Source organism: Euprymna scolopes, chromosome 11 (genome assembly GCF_053919585.1).
Source record: "Euprymna scolopes isolate OS-2025 chromosome 11, ASM5391958v1, whole genome shotgun sequence".
NCBI classification, from domain to species: domain Eukaryota; kingdom Metazoa; phylum Mollusca; class Cephalopoda; order Sepiida; family Sepiolidae; genus Euprymna; species Euprymna scolopes.
Genome location: NC_136492.1, coordinates 30,362,264 through 30,383,960, shown reverse-complemented (window position 1 = coordinate 30,383,960; position 21,697 = coordinate 30,362,264). Strand labels below are relative to the sequence as shown.

Below are 21,697 nucleotides of genomic sequence, written 5' to 3'. Positions count from 1 at the left end.
TCTATTGCTAAAATTTTACGAAATCCATAGTATCTAAATTGTCTTCCACTCTCTTTTTTCCCTTTGCATAAAACAAAATTAAAACTAAATATAGCCAACATGACCCACCCTCACACCTAGCAACTGTGCTTCAAAAGTCATAATGATAGGTTAATTAGTTTAGTAGTGAAGCCAATACATACAAATATATAAACATGTACAGATACCTAACTAAAAAAAGAAAATTCATAGAAGACCCAGCATTGTTTATATATATATATATATATATATATATATATATATATATATATATATATATATATATATATATATATATATATATATATATACCATATATATATATATATATATATATATATACCATATATATATATATATATATATACCATATATATATATATATATATATATATATATATATATATACCATATATATATATATATATATATATATATATATATATATATATATATATATATATATGGTATTGTAAATTCCAATAATCAAGCTTTCATTTGTTCTTGTCAAATTTCAAAATAATTGAATATAACTTAAAATAAAACATATAATTACTAGGATCTTTCATTCATGCAGCTGATCAGAAGACAATCAGATCACTTCCAGGAAAAAAAATCCTAAAGCGAAAAAAAAAAAAAAAGTTTTAAGTGCATCTTCCAGTGAAAATCATTTTTATAAAAGGACTGAGGAGTCAGCTATGCGGAATTAATGTAGGAAATTATGAATTTGAATGAAACTGATTCATTATTTCCGAAACATGCAGCAATTATTGGCATAAAACGTGAATTTCTATACAGCATTTTTTATTAAACGACTTATAATGACTGTAGCTTCATTGATTCTACTTTAGTTTTATATACGGTACCGGCCATCTATAAGAAATAGGAACAACAAAGATATAAATAAGTTTAGGGTGTAAAGTGCATAAATACAAAGTTAGAAAAACATTTTTTAAATAAAATTTAAATGGAACAAGCGAAATAAGTTACTGGACAAAATTAAGGGACAATTTTAATAATTTGCAAAAACTTTTAATTTACATTGTTTAAAAAATCGATGGAGCTTTTCAATAATAAGTAAATGTACATTTATTATTATTTAAAAAAAAATTTTTTTTCAATTCTAACAAGGCATATTGCCACTTGGACGTAAAGGCTACTATTTGGGACCATGATTAGGATAGATTAGCAAGATGTTGGTTTACATTTAAATTTAAACTTCTGCATATCAGTACAGTCAGGGAAGCAGGTAGAAGGAAGGTAACTCCAAAGTCTCGCTGTTCGAGGGGGGAAAATAGTAGAGTAGAAAGCTTTCTGGCATTTAGGGACCTTAACATTGAAGGGGTGAGATTTTGTTACTAAGTCGAGGTGGCACAAGTGCAACGAGTTCATCAGAGTACATTCCATTAAAATATTTGTAAAACAGGTACAGAGATGCAACATTGCAGTGATGGGACAGGGGTTAGAGCTCAGTTGATAAAGTGGGACTTATTAGATTGAAAACTCTTTTCTGGACTCTATCCAAGAGGGAGAGGCTAGTGGTAGATGCAACAGCCCAGATGTGGCAATAATACTCTATGCATGGGTGAATGGTGGCCCTGTACAGTTACAGGATACTCTCAGGTGTGAGTAATCTCCTAGCTTCTTTGCGGCAGCTTTCACAATATCCTAAATATATTTGTTCCAGTTCATATTTCCTGTGAATGTTAGACCAAGGAGTTTGAAGGAAGACTTCTCAGGTAGGGTGTTATTTGTCAAGGATATCGGTGGTTGGAGAGGCATCTTGTAATTGTTAAAGGAGAACAGCTTAGTCTTACTAACATTAAATGTTGCCATACATTTACAGCCCCATTCCACTACAGTTTGGATATCATTTTCTAAGAATTCTGCCATAGTCTTAGATTTATGTACATCCATTCTTCCCTCGTGCATGTTATAGAGCGTTGTATCATCAGCAAATATACTCATCTCAGACACAATATTATCAGGGAGGTCGTTTATGAATATCAAGAATAATACTGGTTCAAGAATTGACTCTTGAGGCACTTCCACATGTGTTATGCTGCTTGGATGTACGTCCATCAATGACAACATGGATGATTCTATTGTCCAAGAAGACAATAAAAGTCTTATATTTAGTATACGTTCAGTTACACTGTATAATTAAATTTTCTTTAGCAACCCTTCATGCCAGATTTTGTCAAAGGCCAAGGCCTGTATTAATATATCAAGGGCTACAGCCCTGGCTTCACTCGCCTTATCCAGTGAATGGCATATGCATTCAGAGATGACTGTTAAAATATCTGCAGTAGAACAACATTTCCTAAATCCATACTGTTTTTCAGAAAGAAGATAAGCTTTTGCGAGGTGGTAGACTAGTGCTTAATTAATTATAACTTTGTTTTTAAGCAATATGTCAAATTCTACACGTAAAAGCATCTCTTCTTAAGAAATAACACTCATTATAGCTATCAAGAAAAAAGTCCATTTTAGAAATTTCTGATATTGTTTATAGAGTGCCTTTCATTGTGTCATTAGCAAGTATAAACTGATAAAATCTAAGATGCAAAACTAAAAAGCGGCAGACCTCCAGAAATGTCACAAAGAAAAGTTTTAAGAATTGTTAGAATGTCTACAAAAGCCATTTTGAAATAAGCTACTGGAACGATGTTAATGAGAAGGATAAATATTGCGTTTTTTTTATGATACATTGTTCCCAAGAGCGCTCAATCTGAGGTAAAGAAAGAGAACTTTGCATTATAGCTTTGACAGGAACAATTAATTCTTCTGATTATATATATATATATATATATATATATATATATATATATACTAGCATTTCGACCCGGCGTTGCTCGGGTGTTTGGAGGTGTATGCTGAGCAAAAAAAAAAAAAAAAAGCGGTCAATTTTTTAATTTTGACCCCTATTATGACCCCTTCAAATTTATTGTTTTGGGCTCAAATCAAGTTATTAAGTTAGATCCATGTACAAGGAACTTATATCTAAAATTTCAAGTGCCTTGACCCAAAATTGTCGGAGGAGTTTGGTAGAGTTCTCAAAGGTCAAATCGTTGAACTTTGACTCCTTACCAGCCAAATTTCTGGCCGAAAACCGATCACATCGATTTTCCCAAATGTCAGTACCTTGTATATCAAATTTCGAGACTGTAGACTGAAAATTGACAGAGTTATTGCGTATGGAAATGTACACACACAGACACACAGACACACAGACAGACAGACACTTTCACTTATATATATATATATATATATATATATATATATATATATAGTTAGTAAAAATGGTAATTAGTAAAAACCTGAAGAAAGTGCTCAATATTATTGCAGAGCAAATATATATTTTTTTTATTACCGTTTTATCTGCTTAGTTACACATGTTTCGGTTACCAAATCGTATCAACGTTTCGGTTACCAAATCGTATATATATATATATATATATATATATATATATATATATATATATATATATATATATATATATATATATAAAATAAAAATTATAATTAAATAAATATATATATATATATATATATATATATATATATATATAAAATAAAAATTATAATTAAATAAATATATATATATATATATATATATATATATATATATATATATATATATATATATATATATTATTTATTGTAGGTTAAAATTATTTAAAAATAAAAACCATTGACTTTCAATGAAGTTGTTGATGCTCAATAAAAAGAACAAAATATTATTTTATTTAATGTAAGTAAACAAAATTACCATAAGTCGCAACAATAAATCTACTGTTTCAGTCTAAAAAGACATCGTCAGGCTACAATAAACCTAAAACTCTTCCTGTCAAAGCTATAATGCAAAGTTCTCCTTCTTTCCTGCAGATTGAGCACTCTTGGGAACGATGTATCATATTAAAAAATGTGATAGTTATCCTTTTTATTCATACAGCTAAAACGATTAAGACGTTTAGTTATTAGTCAGTGGTGACTGAGACCAGAGGTCCAAGATTCAAATTGTGTCAGCAGCGGATAGAGCCCCAGATAAGTATCATATAGATGAAACAACTGCTTTTTTTTCTACATATAAGTATTTAGTTATCTCTCTTTTTTTCTTTTTTTTCTTTTTTTTTTCTTGAAGATTGTAATGCTGGGTATGGGGCAGCCAAACCAGCTGCCAACATTGCCCCGCTTTTTTATTGAAACCAACCGAGAGCTCTTTTTAGTATCCTCGCTAAAAAGTTAGGTGTGATAATAAAGGGATAAAACAAATTCGACGGTATGAAGTAAGATTAGAAAAAGAAAACCCAATTACTCAATGTTTCATCCAAATAGCGAAAAATGCTACATGACCATATAGCTATTTTTAGCTATTTTTAATTCAAAGTTACGTGTGTATATGTTTTTATGTGCAAAATACATAAACTAACGGATTGATTATTATGAACTTTGGTCCACAACTGCTAGGCGTCATAGTGAGTTCTATTTAGTTTTATGGAAAGAGAATAAAGAGGGGAGGAAAGCCATTTGTGCAAATTTAATTTTCACAAAATCCTAACACTATTGATTGAGATTGCCAGACTGACTTCCTCATCTTGGTTGTTATAGTCACAACGTTTCGCCCGTTTTGCCCTCCGGCCTTCTAGTGACATATGACCGAGTGGTCCTAGACATTGTATCAAAGTTTACAGTTACCCAAAGGTGCTGAGTTCAATCCTGAACGAAGGCAGTGAAAAGTAACATTAAAAAAAACAGAGAATCAGCAACTATGTCCCAGAGCCTAGCTGGAGTCTGAACACAGTACCCCCGTAATAATAATAAAGGGTTGGGTTCGAGATTCCTCACAAACGGTTCCCCAGTTCGATACAAAACACCTGATGAAGGCCGGAGGGCAAAACGGCCGAAACGTTGTGACTATAACAACCAAGATGAGGAAGTCAGTCCGACAATCTCAATCAATGAAAACACCTCATCTCAAAAATACAGACAATTACTATCCTAACACTAGATGTTAAACATCAATTAATAAATATTCCTTCAAATTTCTGGCGTATTTTAAATGAGGTTTAGGTGACATACTATGGACACAACCTCTTATTCAAACATTCATGAATTTCATATTTTTATTAAATCTGATCCATAGTCATGACATACCAATTACGTAAGATTACAAAATCTCAATTTCTTCTTAAAACTCCTTAAGCTTAAGCTTTAAAATTGAAGTATTTTCGAGACTGAAAATCATGTAATGAATTTTGATCAAACTTGGAATAAGTATTCTAAACATAATGTTTGCTATAATTATATTGTGATTAGCAGGTGGGCAGTGGCGTAAAATACACTTAAATATGATATTTTAACTTGTCTGGATTTCGTATATATTATTATAGAGTTGTGAATTCAAAAGTAAAAAAAAAGTATTTAGGTGCCATCAGCTAGAATCGAACCGAAACTGTAGCATTCAATGCTGGTGACGTTACCACTGTACCAACGTGACATGCATATAAACCGATTAAAAATTAAAAATAAGCTAAGATGAATGTACAAAATAGTTAACGATTTTTTTTCAATTTTAACCCATTTCTGACCCCTTAAAAACTATTTTAACCAGCTAAAGACCCATAAAAGAACGGTCTATAAAAAAATCCAATCATTTGAGGCCCCTAGTGTCGCTCTGCGACTTTTAGTTTCGGAGGAGATAGAGTTTGAAAATATGGTGACAGACAGACAGACAGACAGACAGACATGTAGCTGTTTATATATTAGATTTTAATCTTTGCAAGGGAACATAAAAACGGTGCTAACGTGCTCTGTCCAGGGAATTAATTCTGGAATGGGTAAAATTCTGGAGAAAATAACATTTTCAATGAAATTGGTTGTTTCAGCATTAAATAATATTGTTATTCTGTAAAACAAATAAACCAAACCTAAAATAGATCTGTATAAATTAAGTTCATTGTAATATTTAATGTCATGATAGTATTTATAGAGTCAATTTAGGAATTAATTATTTATAGAGTGGCAGTTGAAATGAAATATTTATAGACTATAGAGATGACTTATTTTAGCGTGATTATAGAAACAAATCATAATGATTATATTAATATATTATTTGTAGAGCAACAAAAGAAATGAAATATTTATAAAGTGACAATCGAGAAGAAATATTTATCGAGTATTCAGATGGAATATTTATAGAGTGACTATTAAGATAAAATATTTATAGAATGACCATTGAATTGAATTATTTATAAAGTGAAAATATAATTGAATGATTCTTATGTGGTAATATGATCTACACATTTCAGGAACAATAAAGTTATCTATAGACAATAAATAGTTACATCTAACCATCTGGTTACCATTCCATTGTAATCGCAAACACATGCTAGTTTATGTTCTGATTTGTTGGGTTAAGGCATTCGTTCTGGGTAATCCTGCCTGAGGCTCCCAGATTGGAAATGCTGACAGAGCTGCCCAGGCAATTTTTAAAAGGCAAAAGTGCTCCTCCTTTAGATGTTCTGGCTTGACTTTTCCTACTTTTCGACCTTGTGTCACATCTTCCTGTGGTGGGAAAGAAGTAACTACTACAATTAGTGTCAGTTATGGACCCAGAATTATGATGCGTACTTCTGTCACTGGATCATTTCAGTGGCCTTTTATTTGGTGGGATGAGGCATTCGTCCTAGGTAGTCCTAGGAGGTCCACCTTCCCAAGCTTTATCCTCCACCCCCTATTTGGGGTAGAATAGATTTACTGCTTACTGCCTGAGGCACCCCGATGGGAGAATGATAATATGACGCCACAAGCAATGTTTAAAAGACCAGCGTGCTCCTCCCATAAAAACACTGGTTTCACTCTCCTCACTATCCGACCTTGTGTTACATCTTCCTGTGGTGGGAAGGAAGTAAATACTACGATTAGTGGCAGCTACGACCCCAGAATCATGACGTGTACTTCTGTAATATACTTTTGTTAAGGAACTCTTTGTTAAATATAATGTTTGTTTTGATTATTTACGGCTTGCAAGACTACACCCCATATCAATTAAGGATTTTTTTTCTTAAAAATTTAAAGAAAAAAAAAACAACTAACATTTATTTAAAGAGTGACTATATAAATAAATTATTTATAGTGATTTAAAAAAATCAATTATTTATAAAGTAATAATAAAAATGAATTATTTATAGAGTTACTGGAAATAAATAAGGTAGTAAAAAATAGATTTACTTACTTTCATCGAAGAAACTACAATCTGGACTTGAAAAGTTAAAAATTAATCTCATCTCAATCTGAATTCCAATGGATTTAAGAGTGCAAAATGATGTAGACTTAGGTAAGTTTATTAACACTTGAAATATTTTGTACTTTTGAAAAACGACAATTTCATTTTTTTTAATTTTTATTTTGATAACTTGCTTATTTCTTTCATTGTTTGCTTTTCCAGAGTAATTGATTGACTTGCTTATCTGAAATGAGAGTCGAATTGCCGAAAAGAAACAAACTTTTCTTTAGATCGCTTTAGTTACCATTCTTTTGCAGATTGAATGGTTCTAAAATTAGATATCACTCTTAAGATCACATTTGAAAGGATTCTATGTAATTCTTATTACTATCAAGATTAATGCACGTCTTATTACGTTGCCATGGTTACAGTGTAGAAATTTAAATGTTAAACACCATTCAAATTAGCTCGGCTCGTTTGTCCATGCCATTTTTCTATTAATGATATTGCTAAGTGCAGTTTGGAGGTGGCCTGGTTTCTTTCACAATTGAAATCATTTGATCTTGATTGAGATAATAGTAAATGGCATTAGTATTTTTCGTTTCTGAAATACTATTGTCTAGGGTATCCACTGACGATGATATATCATTCTCCATAAGTTTTGTATCGGTTGACCGAGAGATGCTTTTTAAGGGCTAGAATGCAGTCCTAGAAATCATATATACAGTGTGTTCCTCTCCACTGTAAAAAAGAATACAATTACAAATTACTTAAAACTTCTATCCGAACATGACTGATGGGATGAGAGCAAGCTACCATTTAGTTTTGTATCTTCATCAGTTGACCGAGAAATGCTTTCTTGGAAGGCTGAAGAAATTAAACTCTCAAAATATGCAATCCTAGAAATCATATATACAGGATACCTCTTCACGTAAAAAAAGAATACAATTGCAAATTATTTAAGACTTCTATCCAATCATGGCTGATGAGATGAGAGTAAGCTACCTCTGTTCAAAATTCCATACAGATTCCCGAGTTTGAGACAAACATATTCGAGTTCGATGAGATGCATTTTTAGAAGGATAGAGGTTACATCAATCAAAACGTTGTGAAAATAACATCTAAGATGAGAACTGGTCCGAATAATCCAAATTTGTATTTTGTTATTTTGTGTATAATTTTTTGTTCAGTACTATAAAAGACCCACATCACTACTAAGACAATCACGAGAAAGAAAAATAGCCATCTTTTTGTTCTATCAATTCCATTGAGATTCCAATACTGATTCCTAAAAAATAATTTAAAGATAAATTTGAGTAGCTGACTATAGTCGAGGACAACTTGAAGGTTGCCATTTCATTAAATGTTATACTGAGGTATAGGGGGATAGTACCACTTCATCCTCAAGATAACTCCTCTTATTCTTGATCCTTCCCTTATAATGCTGAGTGTTTAGCAAACGGCCATCAAGTAGCATTTTTTAAGTTTTTAGTATGACTCAACTCAAGATTGAATCCTGGTCTCCTGACCCTTTAATAAATACTCTTACCATTATGCCAACTGTATATAACATGGTTACTAACATTAGAATCAAGTGTTGTTGCAACCATGCCTTCAGTGAACCGTCATCAATCCCCCTTGATCAGAGATAGGCAGCATCATGTTTGTTTCTTGTAGTTATTACTGAAATTTCCTTTTTTTTGGTGAGCAAATGACTCGAGTTATTTATTTATAATGTTTTAAGACGTGAGATTTCGTTTTCTCTCAACAAGGAAAATACTACTAGGTTCGATGTAATGATACTGACAATTTAATATTCGAAATTAGTATAAGAGTAAGGAAGAACTTATATAATCCTATAAGAATAATGTGGAAACGCTTGTCTAACAACTAATAAGTGTTAACCTTTCAGTTCACAACAATGGCATTGTCGATAGAATTTCAATTCTCTCTTAGGGATTTCATTTTTATCGATATGTGGCTATGATGTTTTGCTGCCAGGGACAATAAGGAAACGGAAGGAAAAAATGAAATAGTGTCGAAATTATTATCATCACTTCCAATGAAGGTCGCTTTGATGCATAAAAACGTTACCAATACAAAGATAAAGAAAAGCATCATCATCATTATCATGACGGGCTCCTTGCCCGGACCAATGTGACTCTTCCTCTCCAGAGTTTCCTGTTTTCCATCAGCTGCCTCAGATCTTCAGGTTCATAGTTGACATTGTGTGCTATCTGCTGGATGTACATGAATCCAGATTGTCCTTTGCTTGCGCGTCCGTGTCGTGGAGTCCATAGCAATACATCACTCACCAATTCATGCTTGCTCCTCAGACAATGACCAGCAAATCGTAGGCGTCTTTCTCTGATGGTATTAGATATGGCAGGTAGGTTGCCATAAAGTTGCTGCTTCATGGGATGATTTTGCCAAGATATATTTAATATTGTTCATAGCATATGGGTGTATGTGCCATCTTGTTTTCTTTCCAATCTTTTGGTGAGTGTCCAGATTGTAGCACTGTAAACAAGGGCAGACTCTACCATTGCCCTGAGAACTGGCTTTTCAGTTTGTTAGTTAGTCCATACTGAACACAACCTATCCAATGCAGTCCATGCTTTTGAGATGTGAATTTCAATATCTCTTTCTGTGGAAACTATGTTGCTGCCCAGATACGTAAACTCAGCGACTTCTTTCAGTGTTGATCCAACCAGAGCCCTGATCTCTCCCTTCACATTGAAAGTCATAAACTTTGTCTTATCCGCATTTATGTGGAAACCAATGTCATTTGCAGACTTTTCTAGCTTATGTAACAGTGTTTGCGCATCAGCAGTGTTATTCGTGAACAAAGCAATATCGTCTGCGTAATCTGCATCAGTTATGTGTGCTGATTGATGACGTCTGTTTCTGGATTCATTTAGGGTGAAGCTTAGTGTGCTGTGTATATCAACAGAGGTGCGAAGTACAAAGTCAAGACAGACAATGAAAATAAAAGGGGCTAGAGTATCTCCTTGTTGAACCCCGGTGCGGATGTCGAAAAATTCAGTGCCCCCATCTGGCGACCTGACCATTGCTCGAGTGTACTCATATAGCATCATGATAGCACTAATGACTTCATTTGGAATGCCATATGCTTTTAATATGCTGGCCATTTTTCCTCTATGTACCGAGTCAAATGCTTTGGAGAAATCTACAAAGATCATGACTGCCTCAATGTTTTTTGCTTTGACTCCTTCAATCAGTCTCCTAACGGTAAGTATTTGACTAGTAGTAGAGCTATTCTTTCTAAATCCATTCTGGCTCTTCCTGAGCACTTCTTTGATCTTTGGTTGGATACGGTTGAGAAGCATGGCATTGTAGATTTTTGCTACAATTGGAATGAGTGTTATTCCTCTGTAGTTGCTTGGTATGCTTAGATTACCCTTCTTGGGGAAGGGAAGTATGCATCCTTCCCTCCATATATGAATAACTTTTTGATTATATACAGAATTGCATGAATTAAGAAGCATGTCATTGAAGCCACCTGTCTTCCATACTTCAGGAGGTATGTTATCTAAGCCTGCAGCTTTACGATTCTTGGTCTTCTTTAGTACATTTAGAAGTTCCTCCATTGTAAAATCACCCTTCTCAATATCGAGTTCCTGTACAACAATCGGCTAAATTGGTTGGTCTGTCACTTCTGGTTTGTTTCCGAGTAGCTTTTCAAAATGTGCTTTCCATTTCGAACATGTATTTTCGGGAATGTTTGCCTTTAACTTAGCTTTGGTAGGTCGTTTGCGCCCAGATATCTCATTTACTACTTGCCAATCCAGATAGGATTGTTTGTTATCTGCTGCATTCTGGATTCGATCTATTTGTTCTTGAACATACTTCTATTGTTCTGATAGGTAAATCATACTAAGCTTTTAAAGCGCCTACTTCCTTAATTTTGTATTCAAAATGATATCAAAATGAGAAAAGTCAGAAAACATAATCAAAAAGCAACATAAAGAAAAGTAACACAAAAAAAATGAGAAAAGAAAAGATTTGGTGGATAGAAACAAACAAACAATTTTATTAGGAAAAGAAAAAAAGAAACTTAGAGCCTAAAAAAGTTCACGAGCTGTCTGCTGCTAAGATTTTGCTCTCAGCTACAAAGAAAGTCCTTTGTGCGGTAACAAGTACAAAAGATAGAAAGAAAGAAGACCTTTTTTACTTATTGCTGTGATATGAGATTTCAACCACCGTAGGATTTTTTTTTAGAAAGGTCGAAATACTTTAGTAAAGTCTAAAAGTGCTCACTCCCTTTATTTGCAATTTAAGCTTACATTTTGTAATGTTGTCTATTTTAAAATAAAAATCTTATCAAGTATATTAGTTGAAATATCTGCAAACAAAGATAGCTTATCTGAAATAATGTTTCAAGCGTGTTCTTTTATAGCAAGGAATTTATTTCCTCATATTCCTGAAGGAATAACCCCCAAAATATACACAGTTCCTCATATAATAACGTTCTCTGAAGAGGCAAGAAGTTCAGAAAGAAAAGATCCCTAGTTCCTTCTTAGAGTTCAGTCAGAATAGAAATCTTCTTTTCTTTTGACTTAGAAAAACTGCAGCTTAAGACATATCCATTTTCTTCAGGCCTTAGAAGAAAATATCTAGTTATAGTGATTCAATCTTTCCTAGTGAGAATATTTCCCACATGTGTTCTCTCTCCTGCAAGCTGGTATTTTCCCAACATATTTAACTGCCAAGTCCTCAACAGATTTATCGGATTTACTTGCAGTAGATTTCTCTCAACGAAATACAAATTCGTCAGGTAACTTAGACACAATCACTTCAATATTATAAACTTCGCCAGATAACTTAAACGTTAATTTTAACGCCCTGTTTAGATGGAGAGAAGATAGCATGTCAACACATTTCAAATGGCCAGTCCGAATTGCCCACTTCTGAACTTGTGAACTAATTTTGTTTTAAAGAAAGTCGGTAGCTTGCCAAAAACTATATGTCTAAGCAATTTATTCCCAGGAGATTCAATCTCCAAAATCTCTAATCCAAATGAATTTTTAAGCTCATATATCTGAGCCTTCAAAATACTCAGAAACATTACTTAGTTTATGATATAGAAGAAAAAATCAAGTCAATTATATCTTTTTCACCCAAAAAGTTCTGTAGCAAGAATATTTAGAGCTACTTGATAGTTTTCATCAGCTACTGTCAAATCTCTAATTAACTGGAAGGTGTAACCAGTTATGTGATGTTTTAAAATGACTAGCTTCAAAGTGCTGCAATCCAGATTAGCTATGCAATTCTGAAATTCCCTACTGAAATTTAGAAAGGCCAACTTATCATTCTCCAGATCCTTATCATTGAATTTAGAGCACTCAATCTTATAAACCAAGCTAGGCCCCTTGGTTTTCACAGTAAACTCCTGATGTTCAATGGAATCATCAACCTTAGAAGGTCGTAAGTTAAACATTTTTTCTAACACTTGTACATTCTTTATTAAAGGATTCGACAGTAGTCTCATCAATCTCTTCTATCAAATAAACATTGACAATCGATCCTTCTAAAAGATTCACAGATTTCAAATAATCATCATTTGATTTCCATATAATGCCAAACTAGATACCCCAACCTCTTTCTGCAACTCTAAAAATTTAAACATAGTCAATATTTTGTCTCTAGCTAACTTCCTCCGCTGCACAAACGAAGCAGTAGTAGCCAGAGAGGAAGCCATTTTTATGCAGTTAAGCTCTGCCCCCAAGAACAACCCACCAAGACTTACATCAGTAAGAGACAGAGAGAATAAGAAGAGAGTGACCAAGACAGAGACGACAAATAACAAGGAGAGGGACTGAACACATCTCAACGGTTACAGATTTCCTTAAAATGGAGAACCAATGACATAACCTGCTTCTTGGCGCTCAAAAAAAAAAAAAAAAAGAAAAAGAAAAACTTAAATTTAACCAAGGAGACAATATGGCAGCCAAAACAGGCAAAGGTTAAAAAAAAAAAAGGAAAAGCACAGCAGACAGCGTGAAATAAACTGAATGTGACTATACCACCAAAAACTAATTCAGGAGCGGGGGGAGCAATTTCTATAGTAAAATAAAAGGAAAAAATTCCACTATTAGTAGAAAACAGCTTTTTTTATCAGGTTCCACAAAATCTTACCAGAGTGTTGAAATTATTATCATCACTTCCAATAAAGGTCACTTCGATATATAAAAACGTTACCAATACAAAGATAAAGAGAAGAAGAAGCAGCAGCAGCAGCAGAAGCAGCAGCAGCAGCAGCAGCAGCAGCAGCAGCAGCAGCAGCAGCAGCAACAACAACAACAACAACAAAAAAAAAAAAAAAAAAAAATGAGAAGAGAAAAGACTTGGTGGATAGAAACAAACAAATAATTTTATTAGGAAAAGAAAAAAGAATCTTAGAGCCAAAAAAGTATATGAGCTGTCTGCTGCTAAGATTTTGCTCTCAGCTACAAAGAAAGTCCTTGGTGTGGTAACAATTACGATAGTAATTAAGATAGAGAGAAAGAAAGAAAGACGGGTTGAGAAGGCCTTTTTTTTACTTACTGCTGTGATATGAGATTTCAACCAACGTAGGATTTTTTTTTAGAAAAGTTGAAATACTTTAGCAAACTCAAAAAGAGTTCGGTCCCTTTGTTTACAATTTAAGCTTACATATTGTAATGTCATATATTTTAAAATAAATGTCCCCTCAAGAATATTAGTTGAAATATCTGCAAACAAAAATAGCTTATTATCTTAAAAATGTTCCGAGCGTTCTTTTATAGCAAAGAATTTATTTCCTCATTTTCCAGAAGAAATAACCTGAAAAAAATACATATAGTTCTTTGTATAATAACATTCTCTGAAGAAACAAGAAATACGGAAAAAAAACTCCACTTCTTTGAGTCCGGTCTGAATAGAAATGTTCTTTTCCTTTGACTTAGGAAAACTGCAGCTTAAGACATATCCATTTTCTTCAGGCTTTAGAAGAAAATATCTAGTTATAGTGATTCAATCTTTCCTAGTGAGAATATTTCCCACATGTGTTCTCACTCCTGCAAGCCGGTATTTTTCCGACATATTTTTCTGACATATAAAGAAAAGATTGGCTGTGACAGAAAGAATGAACTTCATATCGATGAAACAAGAAATTGACGAACCAATCGTAAAATATCTACATTGTCTTCGAATAGTGTGTAGATATTGTAAGTTTGAAGAACTTAGATAAGAAGAACAGAGGATTTAAGAGGAGTTCATTTAATTAAGATTACTGGAAAGTATTTGTAGTGCTTCACATCGATATGAAATAAAATGGAGCCACTATAAAAATAAGGAATATGTTTTTTTTTTTTAATATCTACATTGACTTTATACAGCAACAACAATTAATATAGAAATACAGCTAGTACAAGAGTCAACTTAGTGAACAAATATTCACTGATACTCATGTTAAAAAAGATCAAAAATTGTCTGTATTAGTAAGGTGAACACAAAATAAAAAGGAAAAAAATGGCCAGCATTTGGAAAAACTTGAATAAATTGTTTAAAAGGAACCATTTTCAAGCAGAATGCAAATTAAAAAAAAAAAAAAAAAAAAAAAACTTTGTATAAGTTGCAGAAAACGAAACCAATATGGAAGTCTTTTGTTTAAAAAAAAAATGTGGAAAAAGTTGAACAAAAAAAAAATGTGGAAAAAGTTGAACAAAAAAAAATCCCCCAAAACATTATATTAAAAAGGGAAAATCAACAACTTCGATTTGGATATGCAAATCGATATCAGCAGTGAGGTTGTAGTGAGATTGAGATATGATTCAGCAGTGATAAAGCAAATATCTTGAAAAGCTGTCCCTTTTCTTTGCTAGGATTCGTTCTCTACTTCACTTACAAAAGCAAGTTAGTTTTTACAGAAGCGTGTTACTTCCAAAATATTTTCAACCAATGAAAATCGTTTTAAACCTAAAAAGTAACAAGTTTATGTCAAATTAATTAAGCCTACATTCTCAACAAAATCAGATTTCTCCAGAATTCTCGATCCGGTTTGAACCAAAGGACCCAAAAATGTATATTCAACCCCCGCCCCCGTTCCTTTGGCCGGGGTAGGTGGAAAAGAGCACTTTAGTGAGTCGCATACAAGTTTTCTTCATCTCACCCACACATTCTTACACACTAGTGAGAATCAGGGAAACAGAAACAAATTGCTGACCACAGCTACGCACACGACAACAAGAACAAGGAAAACCAACACACATACACACTGCTTATTAGTCACACTATGAACATGTTGAGATGCACACTGCTAAGCTTTGAATGAACTTTCTTTACTGAACTTTCTTTAACAAACACAAATTTGCATAAATGAACTCTTACTGATTGACAATAACTTTTATATTTTTATAGTTTAATTTGTGCAATAGGAATGAAAAGCTTACCAGACAAAAGCAAGTGCAAACTTAAATTTTATATAAATATTAATGTTTATATATTTATGAATTAATCCCAACCAAATAAAAAGCTCAATGCAACCACAATAGGACATAAAGCTTGTCATAAGGAAAAGAAATCATACTGTAAATTAAATATTTTCAAAGGAATTTATTGTTTGACAAAATACTCCTCTCTTTATTGGTTTCTTTAGGGCGACAATTTTATCGTTCCACCTATACACACAGGTGCATCCATATTAAAATAGAAATAAATTAAACATTGAAGAATATAAGGGTCACTAACTAAAACATAAACAGAGTTTTGTAAAGTTTTCTTGAAGTAGAAGAGTTAGAAGATAACTAGATAAAGGCTCCTTGGAGTTAGAAGATCAATTTGAAGTAATCTATATAATAATAAAACTCAGATCAGCTTGCTTGGGCGTTAAAACGGTCCATCCAGTTTCTGACTTCCGGTTTCAAAAAATTTGCTGCTTACCTATTCCATGACTGCCCTGTCTTAAGTCCGATTGTCACTGCTGTTATTCAAAGCATACACATTTTTTCGTTTTAATTTATTTTAACATGTTTTCCTTACAAATAAATGTAATTTAACCCTGTTGGATTAATAAAAAAAAATAATTTAAATATAAATATAAATATACAATATATAACTATAATCATATTTATAACCATATTTACTGCTTCTAGTAGCGCTCCTGTGGATTCTAACGATTTTTTTCAGGCTTTATTTAAAAAATATTTTATCTTCAAGAAGTGGGGTAGGTAGAAACTTTGTTTTAATAGTGCTTTTAGTAGGGCCTCCTTAACTTTAATTAGTCCCTGCAGTAGTTTTGCTTTCTGAGTTTTATTTTTTTCACTCATCACTTAAAAATATGTTTTCTCAAGACAATAAAAGACACTTTTTAATTTGAACATTTTTCATCTTACCCTTTAAGGGTCAGCGGGTAGACCAGTACTATTTAAAAAATAACGTGGGTCGTTAAATGCAAAAAACAACTTTTAAAAAGTCATAAATAAAAAAAAAATAAATGAAGGGCAAGCAGACCAAACTTTTCTGAAAGTGAAAAGTCACAAAAAAAAAATGAAAATAAAATAATAATAATAATAATAGTGGGGGGGGGCTGAAGAACCAACGTCGAATCGGAACTGTAAATCGGTTCTGAAAATGGGAGATCGATTTACTAAAACGTTGTACGTGAAACTGAACCCCCTCCCAAATCTTTAAATATTGATTCTTTCAACTTTTTATTTTTAATAATTTGGTAGATTAGTGCCCAATAATATTCAGAAAAAAACGAAATGGAAAAAATTAAAGGGGATGCCGATTGTTCAGATGCACCTACATATTTTTAAAAAAATATTTTCTTTACTCAAGTTGTGCGTGATTAAAACTAGAACTTAATTTAAAAAAATCTATGTTTTCCATGTCCAAAATTATTTATGATTATCTTATTTGCATTTTTCATTGCAAGTTGGAATTGTTTTCAAGTAAAAAAGCAAAGCAAATATGTTTTTCTAATGTAAAAAAAAACCTACTTGATCAATTTACATTACCTTCTAAAAAGAAATCAAAATCTACTTTTTTGGGTTAATATGTTTCAACGACCTTTAAAGATAATATAAAAGAAGGATTTTTTTAATAATTAAAATTTAACATTTGAGCATGGGAGATCACTTTCTTACATAAATTAAAAGTAAAATGAGGCCCCACTTCTTGACGACATAGTGAGACATGTAATCACTAACATTTTTCATCAAGTTTGGTAGTGGGGGTGGGAGCAAAAAGGGGAAATGGGGTGGAAGTGGGGTTATAAGTTCCAAACACTTTAAAAATACGTAGAAACTCTTCAAAGCGTGTGTGTGTGGGAGGGAGTTTTAATTTTTTTTTTTAAGATTTGCTTTGAAAAGGTCTAGCTGTTAAATATTACTTAATCAGTTCATTATTATTTTCTGATATTTTTAAGGCTGTTAACACACACACACACACACACACACACACACACACACACACACACACACACACACACACACACACACACACAAACTAGGACGGGCCTGTACAATGCACATTCCTTCCTTATATTTTTTTTCTTTTCATTTTTTTCAAATTCTTTCAACGGATTACACCAATCTTATGCAAAGTATTTTTCATTTAGTCTAAGAGCAATGATGTTTATCCAATATATTCTGTTTTGTTTTCACTGGTCACCAAATTTGTTTTCATGCGCTTGTGCATTCAATTCTTTGCACACGTGCAAAATTGCATATTGTTTTCACTGGTCACCAAATTTGTTTTCATGCGCTTGTGCATTCAATTCTTTGCACACGTGCAAAATTGCATATTGTTTTCACTGGTCGCCACGTTTGTTTTTGCACATTTATACATTAATTCTGTATACAAACTTGCACTTTTATACATTAATTCTGTATACTTACTATTCCATAGCTAGCTATAACATATACTGACCCAACGGGTCACGGGTAGTCTATTAATACCTATAATTGTCACATTGTATAAAAAGAATCACATAGTTTTTAGAAATGTGGTAGTTAACATAAATTCTACCAAATTAATTAGTGAGATAAGTTAAAGATTATGAAACGATTTTTAAATTAAAAGAAAATGTTACTCTCTCTATTTATGAAGCACAAAAATTATGAGTTACATTACATTAGTAGTGATGCAATGAGTATGAATATATCCGAGTTCCTCCTTACAAGAATATGATTGACTGGTGTAAATCATAAATATGGAAGGGTATAGCAGCCTTTAAATGTCAAAATACATGCCAGATGCCTAAAACTTAAGTGCATTGCCAGCTACACCTACAGACAACCATTCGTTAAGGCGACTTACCAGATTACATTATTTGATTACTGTATACTGTAACTAAAATCACTTAGCTTCTTCAGACAAATACCTTTCCGGGAAATATCAATATGTAAAGGAGCTACTAATGAAAATGAATTAAAAAAAAAGTCAACTCCACATGTGGCTGCACTATCAATCATCTTCCATATCTATTTGATAACAATATTAGAAAATTAGAAGCATGGTAGATGGATATTCATGAGATATCAAAGGATATTTAGAAAGATGCAAAAATATAAAGAATTAAGAAATTTTACACACACTGCTTTACAGAGAAATGGAGGTATGCTGTATGAATATGAATAATGCATACATTAGTGGAACTTTTATTATCAATAATAGATTTTTTTCAGACTGGTCTGAAGTAATCCATGTGCCAGAAAAGAAAACTTCTATGATAAAAAAAATTCTAACGGACATATTTTCCAGAAATGGCATACTAAAACCCCTGGTATCCTAATATTGTATACGTGGTGGACAACGTTGGAAAATATTAGATCCGGACAAAAACAGATGTAAATCAGATTGTTGGCAATGATATCAACGCTACATTCCAATTGATAAATCAAGATAATGAAACAATGAGAGAAATTTTTTTAAGTGGATTGGAATTGCTAAAACACAGAACAATAAACATTCGAAATTTCAAATCAAACATCAAAATAAGCAATTAGATTCCAATCAAGGAATGTGGGGTGTTGTAAATATACGTCAAGTCAAAACAAAGCAGGTAGTCAGACAGAAGGAAGGGAAGCAATCCTACGAACTTCTGCCATTGCCACGGCACACCACTCCATACTGACCCGAACTCTCTCGCTTGTCATATTATCACTGTAATGTAAATAAAACTTTGTTGATTTAACAAGTTGTTGCTTGATTACAAAAACCACGGTCATCAGAATGTATATATTATGACATGAATTTTGTAAAAGTGCAAATAATAAAATGTATAGACGACAATGCACTAGCGTTTTATGATGAAAGGTTTTATTTGGGTTGGAAAAAATTGTGTCTAAACCATATAAGACAGCATCATATCCCCCTCAGTCGAATGTGTTAGCAGAAAGAATGGGGCAAACTGTAAAAACGGAAGTAAAAGGATGTTCTCAGTAAAAAAGAAAAATAGAAGTTTTTCTACCAAAGTTACTTTTAAGCGATTGCCCAATATCACATGCTGAAAGACTAGAAAGCCCATCATTAATGGGAAGGCAAATTTATATGGCAAAATCACGTTTACACACTGGCTGTTGTTAGAAGTTAAACAATGCTGGGCCTGGCCAGTACCAAATGGATGACCATTTGGGAATACTAGGTGCTGTATGTAGTCTAACGCCTCTATTAGTCATGTAAGGAAATCTTCTAGTGATGGTGCCAGAAACAACACACCCGTTTCCAATTTGTCATAGGTCAGCATAAAAGTAAGGCTTATTAAAACTGTCATGAGAAATGCTAATATCATGTGCCATCTGGTCCAATCAGAGATAGCGAAACATAAAACAAAAATTAGAGCTCTGCTAATCTCCTATTCCACAAGTGAAAAATGTGATACAAAGAATATAATCTAAAAAGTGGTCACAATAAAGTTATATCAAATATTTTCTTTTAGTTATGAATCACTGCTTATCAAGTTTTTTTTTTCAGGGACTAGCAGTGATACCGGACGTTACCCGGGAATGAATGAAGATCAACAAATATTTCACCCTCCTATATTTTATTGTCATGAAAATCAATAAAATCGCCCATTTTTCAATCCCAACAGCAGCTACTTATTCTACAATATATTGTAGTCTATATTGCACTGTAGAGAACATACTGTTGACTTTATAAAATTATTTTTATATATTGGCTTAAAGTTTAAAATGCAAAAGTCAAGTATCATGGGTAAATTGTGCTTTAAACAGAAACATTCATTTCGAACGCGCACCTGCGCACCTGTCATATTAAATAACCTACTGTTGATTTTATATATCGGGCCTTTCTGCTTGTCTGGGAATAAAAATTCTCAAATGCACTTAGGATATTAGGCTGTGTAAGGTGTTAACTTTAGTCAAAAATGTCTGTTCTTTCTTTAATAGAATTTTTCAATTATCGATTATCGATACTTATTGAAGACATTATAATACAAAACCAATCTAAGAACACTGCCAGGCGCATAAAGTACCTTTGTGTGGAACTTTAAAAATATCAACCCAGCCGCTTAGAAGTCCATAGGAAACGAACACACATACAGACACACACAAAGTTCATTTTATATAATAGATAGATAGATAGATAGATAGATAGATAGATAGATAGATAGTTCAGGGTTAATGAGTTTGTCAGACAATGGGGCAAGATAATGAGGATTGGTAACGATCGTTAAAACTGGGCAGAATTTGATTATTTAAGAATTTGTCTACATTAGACTTGAAAACGATGATATTGTAGTCTGCTGGTAAGCAGCTTATTGTATTCCACAGACAGATAATTCTAGGAAAGAAACTTTGTTGATGGAAATTCCATTTATTTTTAGGTACATATTAGCCATGCAGATCAAATGAATCCCAGCGTAAATATGAAGAGTAAAATAATGGAGAAATCGCTGTAATTCTTTTCGTTAATGATTTATTAGAACAATAGTTACAAAATGAAACGCCAGAAGACAAAATAATGCATGATCATGTGTTTGTGTTTGTTGTGTTTGGATCATGTATGTCTGAAAATTCAGATGAAGATCAAATAATAAAAGAAAACCTTGGTTATAGCTTAGTGCAATATAAACCTAGATATCTCAAATAAAGAAATACAGGCGAGAGAGAGAGAGAGAGAGAGAGAGAGAGAGAGAGAGAGAGAGAGAGAGAGAGAGAGAGTACAGTAACCTAAAATAAAACAATCACTAGATGTAAACGACATACAAAGTGCATAAAACCTCTGCGAAATCATTACAGACAAGGCATGAAGCCACTTGATGCAAGGAGCTAAAAAACACAAACTAGTTGAAGGTTAAAAATCAGTTAATGAAATGTGCTAGATGGATAGATTCCTGCCAAGAAAAAAAAACAATTCTTCACCCTTTGCCAGTAACATTGCTTATAGAATGTAAAGATTAAACGACAAAATAAGGGAAGCTAGAGTTATGACGTCAACAACAGT

The 21,697-nt window shown here is 32.7% G+C and overlaps 1 protein-coding gene across 2 annotated transcripts in view; it reads right to left on the bottom strand.

The window, feature by feature from the left end:
• Window positions 1-21,697, bottom strand: part of LOC145287821 (cullin-3-like) — a 241,197-nt gene that overhangs the window by 162,776 nt on the left and 56,724 nt on the right. The window contains exon 1 of one of the 2 annotated variants that reach the window (XM_080135684.1): window positions 7,256-7,526. The exons of the other annotated variant lie outside the window; for it this stretch is intronic. The gene's annotated coding sequence lies outside the window, so the exon portion shown is untranslated. Of the gene's footprint in view, window positions 1-7,255; window positions 7,527-21,697 lie in introns of those variants that run through there. 2 annotated transcript variants of the gene reach the window in all.